Source organism: Stenella coeruleoalba (assembly GCF_951394435.1).
Source record: "Stenella coeruleoalba genome assembly, chromosome: 8".
In the NCBI taxonomy this organism is placed as follows: Eukaryota; Metazoa; Chordata; class Mammalia; order Artiodactyla; family Delphinidae; genus Stenella; species Stenella coeruleoalba.
This window is the reverse complement of record NC_137154.1, coordinates 46,235,089-46,251,641: the sequence shown is the minus strand read 5'-3', so window position 1 is coordinate 46,251,641 and position 16,553 is coordinate 46,235,089. Positions and strand designations below refer to the sequence as shown.

Genomic DNA, 16,553 nt, shown 5'->3' with positions numbered 1-16,553 from the left:
TGTGCTCGGAGGCTCTGGAGGGAACAAGAAAACCGCGCTGAGAGTGCGCAAAGGGGGAAGGGAGGGCGCTGGGGATGGGAAGACAGGGCGCGGGGGCAGGGTGAGGAGTTGTTCCTCAAACTGGACCGGCCCTCACCTCGGACCATCCGACCAAGAATTGTCTGGGTCTGGAGCAAAGCACAAGGGGGTCTGAAACTTTATGTCATTTTCTCATACACACGTGACCCCCCTGCAGTCCAGATGGTTTCAATCACTGGAGGAAAAAAGCGGCTCTGCTGGTATGCATGAAAAGCCGGAGCTGGGAGAGTCTGGGAAAAGCTGCCTGTACAGCCCGCCTGCCTTCAAACTAACCGATGAGCTCTTTCCGCTCTCCCAGCCCTAGGCTAGGGGAGCCCTGCAAAACCCAAAAAGACGCTAAAAGAAGCTACATTTGGTATTGCAGGAGTAGCGGAAGAACTCTGAAAGCACTAGGGTTCCAAGGCGTCTGGTCTGAACCGAAAGTTCTAAGGGCATTCTGAGAATTTGTTTTAAATACTCCATTAGCTTGCAAAACCAAAAACTGGAAAAGGGTGTCATTAAAGAAAAAGCAATGTAATACTAGCAGTGAGAATCTGTGATTTATTAGCGGAATTCTTAAAGAAATTGTTAACTCAGTATGACTATCCACTTGTAAAAGAATAATGCAAATCACTTAAAATCGAAACCCATACATACTTGGTGGGATGTTAGGAAGCCATGTAGCCCAATTTCTCATCCCATAAGTCACTATAAATAGAACTTAATGTTGAAATGCACAAAATTGACTTTCACAAACCTAGTTACATTTTGTAGGAGCAAACGTATATGAATGACCATACCTGATTCGGGAAGATCCCACATGCCTCAGAGCAACTAAGCCCGTGCACCACAACTACTGAGCCTGCGCTCTAGAGCCCGCGAGCCACAACTACGGAACCTGTGTGCTACAACTACTGAAGCCTGCCCACCCTAGACCCTGTGCTCCTCAACAAGAGAAGCCACTGCAATGAGAAGTCTGCGCACCACAACGAAGAGTAACCCCCACTTGCCACAGCTAGAGAAAGCCCGCACTGCCAAAAATAAATAAATAAATAAATATACTAAATAAATAAATAAAATTTGTTTTTTTTAAAAAAAGAATGACCATAAACAGACTCTAAGGCCAAGACATGTTTCCAAAGCCCAAGCCAATTCAACTGTCACATACCCTAAAGAAGTACTTACTCAGTTGCAGGGCAAGCGTCAAAAATAATGGGGGGAAAAAATGGGGAGTTTAAGATATTGATACATCTTGAAGATAATTTAACTTGTTCTTGATCCAACAGAAAAAGTGGCAAGAACCAAACTGATAGTCTATTGTTCCTTTGCCAAAAAAGGATATTAACATGAATTACTAGTATTAATGCTTTATCTCAATAAAATTGGTGCCAGAGCATATGTTTGGCCTTTCTAGCAGAAGGCCTTACATAGTTGTCTATGTGTGAAAAATATGTCAGTCTTTGGTAAAGTGAATTGGTTCTACATAAGGAAAACCCAAGATTTTCATTTCTCTACTGGTAAACACAGGAGAAAACCTGAAACTAGGGAAATCAAAACAAACTTTACTCCAAACTCAAAAAGTTCACTGACATGCTTGAACCCTTCAGGAGACTTGGGCTATCTGGATGGACTGAGCCTTCTCCAGTCTTCTCCAATCTCAAATTAGGGTGGTTCTACCCTCCACAAGCAACAAGAGAAGTCATGTAGAAGAATCCTCAGGGAACACAAGCCACAAAACTTAACAATGCTCCAGGCAAATTCCACCTGCAGCTCCCAAGCTCTGTACAGAGGTACTTAAGTTTCCCACTTCCAAAACTATTAAAACTTCTATTAAAGTCTTGTTCTTCTTGTGCGTGACACCTGTAAAGAAAGCCAACTCACTGGAAAGCATCAAGATGTTCTCTCTTCAGACCCAGGATAGTAACGGTTTTCATCTCTGGCAGCTACTGCTGCTGCTGTCTCTTACATGTGCTAAAGAAAAGTAAAAGAGCAATAATGACATACAAATAGTTGTTCTTTTTGTTTGCCAATGCTTTGCAAACTATGCGTCAAACTTTTTTAATTCCTAAGAAAAACCTTAATTAGATATTCTCTTTCAGAAATAAAAGTAACATCCCTTAGCTTTTCTAAATATAGTCTTGAGTCTAAACTCCACTGATGTCAGTGTTAGTTCATCTTAATACTAGCCAAAGATTTATTAGAGACACTGACATCTGAAATGTTTTTAAAGCTATTTTAAATGGTATTAATTTAGTGATTTGCATTAACCTAATGTCCACATCACTTGACAAAAAAAGCCAACTATGTATAAGGTGCTAAGGGAGGTATAAGCTCTATGAGGACACGGACTAGGCCTATCTTGCTAAAAACTGTAGCCTATGTGCCTAACACAGTGCCCAGCATGAAAGAGGTGCACAATAAATATATGCTATTTGAATAAATGAAAGATAAATATAAACACTCCTCATAAGGTTACAATTCAGTAGAGGCATGTGACTTGTAAACAACAGAATGAAATAACATCTTTAGAAAGGATACCAGCAACAAAAAGAGAGGAAGGAATCATTAGCATTAGCTGGGTTTGGATTTTAATCACAATATATATTCAGAAATGTGCAGAGACTGCTGCAAATAAGAAGCGTTTATAAGAAGAATTTGGTGTATTTCGTGCCTAATTTAGGGATCTCAGAGATACACTTTCCCATGTCCCCATTATTCAGTCCCCTCAACACAGAGCCAAGACAAGATTTGAGCATAAACATCCTGGCTCTAATTTGGATAGTATGAATGCTGTTCCTTTCATCCTCTCTCATACATCTCCTCCACCCCCAAGCCATTTCCTCTGTACTGTCTTCTGTCAGTCTAATGAAAGTTTCCTAATCTTTAGAAGCAGTAGCTTTGGTTCTCTTTGTGTGGAGAAGTACAATACACTCTGATTACATGGTTATATTCCATACAGATGCCTGGCAACACATCTTATAGCTAAGGGTCTGTTTAATATTTTAACTTTGAAGGACTTATAATTCAACTATTTTGCCATATACCAAAATAGCACTTGATGTCACAGAGATGGGCTTTACTTCCTTTTGCTATTTTAAACTCTGTGCTTGAGCATGGTGAGTAGTTTGGGTTTTCTGGTTCATGGATTTTGCTTTGGCATTTTTTTTTCCTTTGAGGAACAAAGGGCTTAAGATTTTCAAGGAAGTCTTTCAGGTGTACAGGTCTAGTACTCATGAAGCAGTTATTTCCTCCTAGGTACTCTGCCTATAATATTATATGTGGTCATTAAAAGGGCAATGGTGGCTTACTTATGCCACATGATCCAAATAACCAGGTTTCTCTAAGGCGGGCAACTGGAAAAGATGGTCGGCCCAGATGACCTTTAAGTTTTCTAGGTCATGCTCTTCCACATATCACTTCCTTTTTTCAAAAATTTTTGTTTTTAATAAAAATAGTATGTTTTGTTGAAACAGCTACACTTAAATGCTAAAGACTGAAATCATCCTAAAACATTTTTTAAAGAAAATAATTACTAATCACTAATCCATAACCTCAACAAGTACTATTTAATCCAATCCTGCTTTCCGTTCTCCCTAAATGTAAGTAGAGCCTCATTTCTAAAGCACCCCATTATTTATCCTTGGAGTTTTTCCATAAGCTTTAAGACTTTGGGCCAGTTTTGACATAAAACAACCTCTGATCTGTAATCTCCAGGGCCCAGCACACCTCAGAAATAGCTATCAAGAGTGCAAAGGGATGACCTTGTCACTCCCTTTGGCTTTTTACTTTCCTCTTTTCCAAGCCCCTCAAAAGGCGAATGGGGCTTACTTATATTCACACAGATGTTAACTAAGTCAGTAGTATGAATCCTAGCAACTAGTTTTTGCAGTCAGTAAAGCGTAATAGTGTGTACTAGATTACTAATTCCTACATCTCCTAACCCTTCAGAATCACATAAGAAGCTTGTCAGAAATACAGATTCTGGCTCCAGTCCCAGATCTACAGAATTAGAATCTCCAAATTTAAAAAACACTAGACTAAACTAATTCTAAGATCTTTGTCAGTTGTATGTATGGCAATTTTCCCTTAGAAGAAAGCCCCTCTATCACCATACATTCATAGAGGCTTTCCTAAAGGAATCAAGCAAGATATCATATGAATTGAAATAGAATATAGTTCTTTCCTTCACAGTAAGCAACATACTGGAGCACAGTTACCTTTACAGCCTAACTTTGAAAAAAAAAAAAAATCCTTAAACTGAATGCTTTAAAAAATTATTCCTACTACACATTGTTTACAAAAGTTTAAGAAGATTTTAAAATTGAGGAATTGATTGTAGGGGGAAGAATTACAGAACCCAAAATTGTGTACAAAAATTTTTAACATTGTGACTTAAGAAAACACATTAAAATATATATATAGGGCTTCCCTGGTGGCACAGTGGTTGAGAGTCCGCCTGCCGATGCAGGGGACACAGGTTCGTGCCCTGGTCCGGGAAGATCCCACATGCCGCGGAGCAGCTGGGCCTGTGAGCCATGGCTGCTGAGCCTGCACATCTGGAGCCTGTGCTCCACAACGGGAGAGGCCACAACAGTGAGAGGCCCGCATACCGCAAAAAAAAAAAAAAAATTATATATATATATATATGTAAGATATATACCTGGTTTAAAAACTTCAAAAACAGTATAAAAGAAAATATAAAAAAGTCTTCCTTCCCACTCTTGTCCTCCAGTTCCTCTCTCTTCAGGCAATCACTGGAGTTTCTTATATATTTTTTCAGAAATTTTCAAAGGGAATGCAAAATTATTTATGTGTGCATAATACATTTTTGAGAGGAGAGGTCCATATACTGTAACAGATTTTCAAAGAGGTTCATAATCTCAAAAAAGGTAAAAATCACCAGCAAGGCTAAGGGTTCAAGTTCTACCCCAGTGTATTGGTAGGATTAGCAGGATTCAACTTTCAGTTTGCTTGTGAATATTACTATGCACAATTCCAGACTACAAAATAGCTTCAGCAAGCAATGTTAGTTAACGTACAGATATGGTTCAAAAATACCACATCTGTTTGTAAATAACCTCCTAATTTTATGTTTTTCTCAAACAATCCCTCCAATAAATAGTTCCTCCTGTTGACTGACTGACAATGAAAATCTGTAAGAAATTTCTGGCATATACATACACAAAGACAGTAGATATTTTTCTCTCACAACCTGAAATTTTTCTATTGGGATAAAATAAAGATTTTATTTATATCTACACAGAATTTAAAGGGGAAAATTAACAGTATTGCTGGTAGATATAATTAACATATGTTTGGGGTTATTAATAAAGATCTTAAGAACCTATCCTTTAAGATACAAATTAATTTTGTCAAGATAGTAAATCTCCTTTGGATTTCAGTGATTATTACTTTCGTAAGTGTTTTAACTGGGATTTTAACATAAAATTACAAATAAGTTATTAGTTTGTTAAAGTATTTAAGGGATAATGGAACTGAACTACTTCACTTATCTCCTTTTTCATAGTAGAATCTATTTTCCTTGCCTAAATAGTGCCTTTCACTCTCCCCTTCCAAAGTACATGAAAGATATAGTACCTAAGAGCAAGGTTTTTTTTCTATAATCAGTTTACAAAAAGGTTCGGTCAGACCTAAGTTCATTTCTTTTCTTGTTCTATAATGTTGTTTGGGGTTTTATTCCAAATACTAGGCTATTTAGTATTTATTTAAAGAAAGTATTAGGATAGCTTGACTGATGATGCTGGGTGGGCTGAACCTGACAGAGAATAAGATGAGATGCCAGGTGCTCATTAGATGGATTAGAGACAAGAACAAGCTCAGAAAGGCTGGCTTAGTCAGCCTTATATCGAAGAAATATCTCTACATTAAAGAATGACTTGCCCTTGTCACTAAGTTCACTGAATTTTGCCCAACAAGCATCCCCGAAATAAGAATTATAAGAATGTAATATCTTCTAGTCCATATTACTTGCAAAAAAAGAACCTATAATAAATAAGAAAAAATGATTATATAAATATAGCTATTTATTCACTCAACAAGTGTTTATTAAACACCTGCAATAAACTGATTTTGATCACGGGGAATAAAAGAGAAATAAATTGTACAAGCAAGTTTATAATCTATATATAAACAACTAGTCAGAATAAAATAAGTGGTATAAAAGAGACAATGAGGAGGAAATATAGAAATTTGCAGAAGTAGTAGAGATTCTTACTGAGAACTGAGGGAGAGAGGGCTGGAACTGAACCTTAAATGATTGTTAGAATTTCCATTTCAATAAATAGAAAAGAAGGGAAGATAATTCAAAACCAAAGGAATTGCCTGAGCTGTGAAATAGTAGCTTTAGGAACAATGACCGGTCCTCATTTGACTACGGTAACACAGACTAAAAATGTAGATTCAGTGGAAAACAGTTTGGCAGTTCCTCAGAAAGTTAAACACAGAATTACCATATGACCCAGCAATTCCACTCCTAGGTATATACCCCAAAGATTAAAAACAGATGTTCAAATTAATACTTGTACACGAATGTTCACAGCAGCACTATTCATAATAACCAAAAGGTAGAAATAACCCAACTGTCCATCAACAAATGAATGGACAAACAAAATGTAGTATATTCATATAATGGAATATTATTTGGCCACAGAAAGGAATGAGGTATTAATACATGCTACAATGTGGATGAACATTTAAAACACCATATAAGTGAAAGAAGCCAGACACAAAGGTCACTATATTGTATGATTTCTCTGAACTATCCAAAACAGGTAAATGTATAGAGACAGAAAGAAAACTAGAAGTGATGGTTGCACAACACTGTGAATGTAATTAATGCCACTGAATTGCACATTTTAAAATGATTAACTTTTATGTTGTATGAATTCCACCTCAATTTTTTTTTTAAATGGTAGATTAAAGGTCGGTGGTACAAACTACTAGTGCTTACTAATATTCTTCCCAATCCCCAGAAGTTTATATCATCCAGTCACCCTACAGTTACGCAGGGCCATGGGGCTGTTTTAGCAAACAGGCTGTGAGCAGAAGCAACACATGTCACTTCCTGGCCAAAGTACTGAAGAATGGGTAAGAGAAGAGAGGCCATGCCTGTCTCCCCTGCAAAGCCCTGTGAGACAATGGAGAAGACTGTGTCCCTGAATAAATGAGGGCCTCCCTATTGGCCCACGCTGGACTTGTCGTATGAGTAAGAAATATGCTTTTGCTATCTTAAATCACTGAAATTTTAGGGGTTGTTACTGCAGTGTAAACTAATCCTACTCTGACTAATAGAGGGTCAGATCCAGGAAGACCATGAGAACAATATTAAGAAATTTTAATCTTATTCTGAAGGGCGTAGAGAAACAATATTTTTGAGGAGAAAAGTGACATGATGTGTACTTGAGGAAAATAATTCTGGATGCAATGTGCTGAGTAAAGTATGAACAAAAGCAATCCTCAACCTCTGGTGCACATCAGAAATCACCTGAGGAGAACTATAGTCATCTTCTAATTTCTTTATATTTCTGTAAAGAATAAAATATTTGTCCTCTGGGGAAAAAAATCATCCGAGGAGGTTTTCAAAATGCAATGCTCTGGTCCAGGGTGTCTCTAGATATTCTGAACCAGAATCTCTAGAGGTAGGGTCTAGGCACCTATAACTGAAAAAAACTCTATGGGAAATTCTAGACTACAGGTTAGAGTCAAGGAGGAGATGTCTAATCCTAAAATGACCAAGTTTACACGTTTAGTGATTTCAAATAAACAGTATAACAAAATAATTATTTTCTTGACAAATGGAATGATAAATGTTTAGGGAGTTTCTGTTAAAATACTAAGTTATTGAAAGGTTACTCACATTAACATTTGTATATTGCTACTAAGAGCTGAATAAAGAATGTTCATTTGGTATGCAGGGATTTAAGCTTTCGGGGCTTTTTGTTTAGTTTAGTTTTGGTTTGATTTTTCTTTTTAAAACCATGCCACAATGCCAAATCTTACATTTTTTTCTTTTTCCTGTTGAACTGATGCTACATTAAGATATAGGCACAAACATCTCCTAAGTGTTTTAAATCCATCCAATTGTTTGAGAAGGCATACGTGCTGGGCCAAAGAAGCCAAAACATTAGAGCTAGGAATTTTGATGAAGATAATAATTGCTTACAGACCAGCTTGTTTTAACTTGCTGAACAAAGAACACAATTTTATACCACATTTTCATCACAGGCTTTTTCTCTGCATAATCACTACTATACATAATGAGCACTTTGAAAAGGGAGATTATTTACAGGTTAAAGAGTAAGGAAGTTATCAGTTAGATTCCACCATCTTCAAAATTTCACTTACTCAAATTTTACATTAATTAAAAAAACTTTTTTTGCTGGCCTAAGCACTGTTTTGAATATTTATAACCCATTTGTTTAGTGTGCACAGCAAAAATCTAGGAACAAAGACACTGTTAATTTCCAGTTAATTTCCCTGAATGGTTCTATAACCTTGGATAGGTCAATAATTTCTTTGTGCCTTAGTTCTTTTCTAGGACATTTCTATATAGCAATACAGTTCCATCTTTCTCACATCTGAAAGCTGTATTCAGGCTCTGTGCCTATGTCAGGAGTTATGCCCTCACTCCTTCTCCCATTCAGTTACTTCCATCACTTGCAGACCCCATAATTCAATACTCAACCAATATTTATTAAGGGCTTAATCCAGGACAGGCAATGCAGTGAGGGTGGGGATGAGTTCAGTCCACAAAGAACAGTGATGCTAGTTTCCTGACTAATAGAATGGATGTCTCAGTCATTTAGCTTGTTTCATCCTGATTCTGGATTTCCTATTCTTTACTTCCTCTGGAATATGTAGCTGGAAGTCCTAAAAATCAAGGTAGTATAAATTCTGAGTATCGGGTTAAGGCAGTCACTCGGTGATCAGATGGTTATAGGGCCACAAAGTCCAGAAGTCAATATGGTTTCAAGACACAGATTAAGAAGTCACGGAAGGGACCAAAGCCACCAATTCACAAGGCCAAGATAACTCTTTGTTTGTGGTACCAGTGATGACCCTACGTTTGCTTAATCTTTTGCCCTTACAACTCCAGCCTCTAAGGCAGAACTCTGTGGACCTCAGCAAGCTATGTAGATTTCTGATTCCCTTAAAGCAGGGAGCCATTCATCTCAGCACCTAAGCCTTCAGTATCAGTGTGCGAAAGCAGGGTCATGACTTCCAACTAAGTCTGAAATCTTGTAAATGACAGAGAGAAAGGAGGGTGGGAAGTGAGAGACCTATGTCGTCCAGATGTATAAGGGGTCAGATTCTAATGGTAGACCTTAAGTTTGAGACTCCAGACCCTGGACATGTGCTCATTATTCCCCATCTACCCATGCCACTGGTGTTTGTATGTCAATCTCTTATACTCTGTCTTTGATCTGTTGCTTGCCCTGAGCCTTGCCATTCAGAGGCTATCTGATTCTGATCCATGGCCTTGTTCTGATCTTGGATCATGGATATGCCCAATCTCAAACACTTATCTGGCTCTGGATCCCTAGCCCAGGCCTGATCACAAACTTTATTCTCTTGCCACCTATGCTCATGCCACTTATTTCAGTCTCACCACAGTTTCTTGTCCTCCTTCCGCATACATTGTTGCCTATAGTTTGGGGCTGCCTAGAATTTTAGAATCCTTTCTAGCTCATTCTGGCAGGACAAAGGAGGTAAGTAATAATTAGTTTATTTAACAACAGTGTACAGAGAAGACCTAAATTTGCTCACATTTAACTGTAGTATGTACATCACGTAATTATACCTTTCTGTATCTCAAATTTCTCTCTTTAAATTAATACATTTGCCATCACATTCCCTCAAAGATATATTTATACTTAATTAAAATAACATGTCTTCTGAGGTTATAATAAAGCTATATATAGTATGCTCTTGCATTCCTAACTGTAAAATGAGTATTAAGAACATTTAGAAACAAATTGGCTCCCTAAAAGGAATAAAAATTTTGAGTAATTTATTTTAAATATAGTACAGCCCACTTAACAAAATATTTCTGAAATGTTACATAAAAAGAAAAATATTATAAATGAATTAAGTAGAACATATTATTCAGAAGAAATTCAATGGTGGGTTCTTTTTCTTAGTGAGGAAAGATTTTGGAAATGTTATCAGTTGTCCCATAATTTAATAAGTTTTACATATTCAGATATAATTGCATTGAGTTTTCTGAAAGAGATTTATCTTAACAATCTTAGGGGAAAGGAATATTCTAAGTACATTTTATTGGGTTAACTCAGTTAAAGGCTTTGATTTTCCTAGCAGGGAATTACTAAAACAGACGCATTTTTCTTTTAAAGGCACAAGAATTCTCATTGTGCTAGTATAAAGAGTAGATTCTAAAGTGTTATATAAAGTATGCTTCTAAAATTTAAAAGAGTTAAAGGAGATTCCTCATCTCAATTCCTAGGAGATGCTGTATCTGGAAAGGGTAAACAGAAGCAAATAGTTTCCTGAAATTGTGCCAAGGCTACATGTCAACTGCCTGGCAGGAAATGCTTTTGGAGGGCCTAGATAAACAGACTATCATCTTTTTTTGGAAAAATCTTCTTCTTTGACTTCTTACAAAGCAAATGTACTGAGTCTAACTAGCATCATGAACACAATAAGCAGAAAAGGGCACAGAGGATTTTTAAATGATGGTATCTTTAGAATCTCTAACAAGTGATCTGTCCTTCACTTTTAACATACATGGACCTCACTGCTCAACAAGCATATACTCAGTACATGGTTGTTGAAATTTGCTGGTAAATTAAATCTTATCTTTCTATTAATTTTCATCATGATTTTGGTGAAGCTTTATCTTACAAGAAATTTTCATTTAGCAGCAGCTCTAAATACTTTAGCATTATACAATGATAAGATTTTCTTGCATTTATATAGCAATTAATTTTTCAAAATATTTTACATCCATTATCTTAATTTTTGTTCTAACATTTTATTTTACAAGTGCTAGCATTGATGCTAAGCTAGCATCTAACTAACATCTCGTGAGATGTCAGTACAAAAATTAAATCAAAGATTAAGTTAGAGGACCAGACCTAACCTATTTGTCTGAAATATTTTCTAGTACATTTCCTTCTGTCCCCACTATGTACCAGATAATGGATCCAAAAATCCTACTGTCATATCTACTAAAATAAACCTTTGACCTCACCTCACTTTCTTAAACTGCAAAAAGCATGATGAGGATCTAGGTGTTGACTCAGAACACCTACTATCAGCTAGAGAAACCTCCTGCCTTGTATACAGCCTAGTCAGCTTTTTTGTACCTCCTCTCTCCACCAGCCTACCTGTTCAGTTCTGCTACAATCCCATCACCCATATTCTCTTCCCCTTTTCTCACACTGAAAGCATCCTATGCCCCACTCATCTTATGCCAAATCTTACCCAGTCCACAACCCAGAGCAAAATTTCCCTGGCCCAAGTAACAAAGTAATATGAAATGTGGCATACCTCTCCACCTGCCTGCCTTATCCTGTAGTCAGGGCGCCTCAGATAACAATTTGAGCCACTGCAACTATGAGGTCCTTCTCCATATTCCACAGCCACCAGCCATTACTTCCAATATCCACCCAATCTGCTCCTTCCCTCCCAAACAGAACATCTTTACCTTAGTTACTATTGGGCCTCATGGGAAAAAACAAGACAAAACAAAACTTTGTGTGTAGTCCATTTTATGCACTCTCCACAAAATGTGAAGGGGATGGTATGTGACTGGACGAAAGAGTCACAAAACTGAAAGATACAAATATTTGAGTGTAAATAGTACATTTTAAATGATATAGTCACCCTATTATTTCTTTAAAATCTTAATTTATTTCTATTATTTCTTAAAATAGAGTATACCTATAATTATAATTAGGTAAACTTAGTACAGACCAGGAAATATAAGTAAAGTTTTCTCTAGGACTGGTATAAAACTAACCCTAGAAATTTGGTTTCCTACTCCACTTGTTAGAGCTTCCGGGAATGGAAATACATCCAAACATCAATACAGAACAGAGGCTTAATAAATGACCACTGAACAAATAAAGAAATATTGATGGAAAGAATAAACATAAATTTCATCCTAAAGAATATGTAAAAGTAAATCTTAAGAGAGTTAAGAGTTATTAGGAGTTTGGGATTAACATAAACACACTACTACATATAAAATAGATAACTGGGACTTGCCTGGTGGCACAGTGGATAAGACTCTACACTTCCAATGCAGGGGGCCCGGGTTCGATCCCTGGTCAGGGAACCACATCCCACATGCATGCCGCAACTCAGAGTTCTCATGCCACAACTAAGGAGCCCCCATGACGTGACTAAGGAGCCCACCTGCCACAACTAGGAGCTGGTGCAACCAAATAAATAAATAAATATATTTTTTAAAAATAGATAACCGGGCTTCCCTGGTGGTGCAGTGGTTGAGAGTCCGCCTGCCGATGCAGGGGACACGGGTTTGTGCCCCGGTCCGGGAAGATCCCACATGCCGCGGAGCAGCTGGGCCCGTGCGCCATGGCTGCTGAGCCTGTGCGTCCAGAGCCTGTGCTCCGCAACGGGACAGGCCACAACAGTGAGAGGCCCGTGTACTGCAAAAACCAAACAAACAAAAAAAAAATAGATAACCAACAAGGACCTACTATATAGCACAGGGAACTACACTTAATATTTTTTAATAATCTATAAGGGAAAAGAATCTCAAAAAAATAGATATATATGTATGTATAACTGAATCACTTTTCTGTATATCTGAAACTAACACAACCTTGTAAATCAACTATACTTCAATTTAAAAAAGAGAGAGAGTTAAAAGAGTTATATTTTAAAAGGTTAGGAGGGTTATAAAATTGGAAGGGAACAGGAAGATCAATATATTAATTTTTAAAAAGCAGCTGGGTCTGTGAATATATACTGTGTCAGTTTTTAGGACATTAAAACTCCACATTGGCATGTATTTTTCATTTGCCCCAAATGCAAAGAATTTTTCCCTTTCATGGGATTTTTTCCATGATGCACTTTTTTTCTGGAATCATACCTAGATTTCCAGCCTGGTACAGGTACCTCTCAAGGTCGCCAAACTGGAAGTAACCTCTGCCACTCTCAACTCCCCAGACATTGTTCTATGCTACTTATCAAGTTCCACTGTACATCACCGTTACTCAGTCCTCATGTTTACATAGTACGTACCTCCACTCTTAGATTATAAACTTCTCAAAAACAATGACTTTCTTACTCATTCCTTCTTCTCCTCACAGCAAACTGTAAATGTCTATTCAATGTATTTAGAAAGGGCTTACAATTCTTTAAATTACTGTTATCAACATTCATCCAATAAAAGACTAGAACATTAAAAAAAAAAAAAAAAAACCTCCACATTGGGAACACTTCCAGAATGATGGACTGAGGAGATTGACAAATCATCTATCCAAAAAGTCACATTAAAATAATACAAAATTATCAAAACAATCATTTCAAGATTTTGGGGGGGAAATTAACCAGAGGTACACAACAAATTGAAAAGCATTATTTAAAAGAACAACAACAACCGAACCTCTGTTAAGAAAAGTAGGGATCTGGGGCATCAGAGGCTGTTCTCATTCCCTATTCCCTACCCCCAACTCCAACATGATGATTCTATCAGGACAGGACAAGCCATGAAAACCAGCAGCTCTGCTGCTTGGAGAGTGATGGCTTAATTTGGTGTCCAGAGTATTGTTGGAAACAAATGATCTTAGAAAATAAGTGGTAAATGATCACCAAAAATTAATATTACAGCTGGCTGAGACTGCAGCACTGGTTGGGGCAAGCAATAGAGCAGCCAGAAATTTAAGTGAGACCCAGGGAACAGTCGTAGTAGACCTTGATAAGCTCTCACATATCCGTGGTGGTCTGGAAGGTGTGCCCATGTCCAAGGTTATACACTGGCTGAATGTGAGGCCTTGCATATACAGAAAATAAAAGTCACAGCAGACTTGACTGAACTTTACATGTGTTGCTCAAGTCATACACAGATACTCAGCAAAGGGTAAAGCCAAACTAGGCTCAAGATATTTAAGTACAACCTGTTACCAATCATTAGCTGACCACTAAACTATGCTGACAATCCCTAGGAAGTCAGGCTTAAAAATAAAAACAAGAATTAAAAGAAAAAAAAAAAACTGAGGAGACACATCAGTGGCCACACATTGCAGGGGAAACAGACTCTACATACTTAGTCCAGGCAAGTTACCAAACAGCCAACAAACAACAGTAGCAGCAACAACCCCTGGTGAGGGGGAAGATCAGAATCGAGAGTTGCTATATTATCTAAAACAGAGGTCAGAAAACTATAGTCCACAGCCCAATTATGGCCCATTGCCTGTTTTTTTTACATAAAGGTTTTTTTGGAAGACATCTATGCTCATTCATTTACATATTGCCTATGTCTGCTTTCCCACTACAACAGCAGAGTTAGTTAGTTACAACAGAGACCACATAGCTTGCAAAGCCTAAAATATTTACTGTATGGTCCTTTATAGAAAACATTTGTTGGTCCCTGATCTAAGATGTTCAGTTTTCAACAAAAAATTATGAGACATACAAATAAATAGGAAAGGGAGGCCTATATACAGAAAGAGGACACACTTAATAGAAACTGGCTCTGAGGGGGCCTAAATGTTAGACTTAACAAAGATTTCAAGGCAGCTGTTATAAATATGTTCAAAGAACTGAAAAAATAGACAAGTTTTTTAATTAAAGTATGACAACAACTCAATAGATAATATCAATCAAAAGATAGAGATTATAAAACAAAACAAATGCCAGAGTTGAAAAGATATGAAATGAAAATTCACCAAGGGATTCAACAGCAGATTTGAGATTGCAGAAAAAAAGAATTAGTGACCTTGAAGATATATCAATAGAGATTATCCAATCTAAAGAAAAGAAAGGAAAAACGATGAAGAAAAATAAACACATACTAACATATGTGTAAGGGGAGCCCCAGAAGGAGGAGAGAGAGAGAGAAGGGCAGGAAAAAAAGGCCCAAAACTTCCCAAATATGAGGAAAAACAATCTACCCATTCAAGAAGTGTAATGAACTCCAAGTGCAATGAACACAAGAATCCACAAAAAACCTACTAGTACCAGCAAATGAATTCAGCAAGGTCACAGGACACAATATCAATATGTAAAAATCAACTATATTTCTATATACTAGTACATAATCTGCAAATAAAATCAGGAAAACAATTCTATTCCCAATGACATAAAAAAATAAGTATTTAATACATTTGTTAAAAGAAGTGCAAGAGTACAGTAATAGCTATACAACATTGCTGAGAAAAACCTAAAAAAAAAACCTGAAATACACAGATGTTCCGTTTTCATGAATTCAAAAACCTAATGTTAAGATTACAATTCTTCCTAAATTGATGTATAGATTCAGTACAATCTCTATCAAAATCCTAATAATTATGCATAAGCTGATAAGCTGAATTTAAATTTTATGGAAATACAAATGACCTAGAATACCAAAACAATTTTGAAAATTAAGAACATAGTTGATGGATTCATAGCTGCCAATTTCCAAACTTACTAGAAAGCTATAATAATCAAGACAGTGTGATACTGACATAAGGACAAACACAGATCAATGGAACAGAATTAAAAATCCAAAAGCTGATCCTTATATTTAATTTGTTAAATAATTGATATTTAACAAAAGTGCCAAAGCAATTTAATGAGAAAAGGATAGTCTTTTCAAAAAATGGTACTAAGATAATTGGATATCTGCATGTAAAGAGAAGAATAAAGACCCTTACCTCATAACACATACAAATGAATGCAAAATGGCATAAACCTAAATGTAAAAACTAAAATATAAAGCTTTTAGAAGAAAACATAGGGAAAAAATTTTCAAGACCTTGGGTTAGGGAAAGATATATTTAGATATGACACCAAAAATATTGTACAATCCATAAAAGAGAAAAATTAATAAGTTGGACTTCCATCAAAATTTAAGATGTTTGTGCTTCAAAAGACACTATTGTGAAAATGAAAGCCATGACACAGACTGGGAGAAAATACTTATAAATCATATGACTGATAAAGAATTCTTGTTAAAAATAAGAACTCTTGGGCTTCCCTGGTGGCGCAGTGGTTGAGAGTCCGCCTGCCGATGCAGGGGACACAGGTTCGTGCCTGGGTCTGGGAAGATCCCACATGCCGCGGAGCGGCTGGGCCCGTGAGCCATGGCCGATGAGCCTGCACGTCCGGAGCCTGTGCTCCGCAACGGGAGAGGCCACAACAGTGAGAGGCCCACGTACTGAAAAATAAAAAAAAATAAGAACTCTTATAACTCAATTAAAAAAAAAAATTTAAAAATGGAGAAGATTTGAATAGACATTTCATGAAAGAAGAAATAGGAATAGCTAATAACCGCAAGAAAACAT

General features: G+C 36.9%; 1 protein-coding gene across 2 annotated transcripts in view; it reads right to left on the bottom strand.

The window, feature by feature from the left end:
- Positions 1–16,553, bottom strand: part of DENND2B (DENN domain containing 2B) — a 178,143-nt gene that overhangs the window by 157,105 nt on the left and 4,485 nt on the right. Inside the window, exon 1 of one of the 2 annotated variants that reach the window (XM_079928527.1) lies at positions 1,939–2,219. The exons of the other annotated variant lie outside the window; for it this stretch is intronic. The gene's annotated coding sequence lies outside the window, so the exon portion shown is untranslated. Of the gene's footprint in view, positions 1–1,938; positions 2,220–16,553 lie in introns of those variants that run through there. 2 annotated transcript variants of the gene reach the window in all.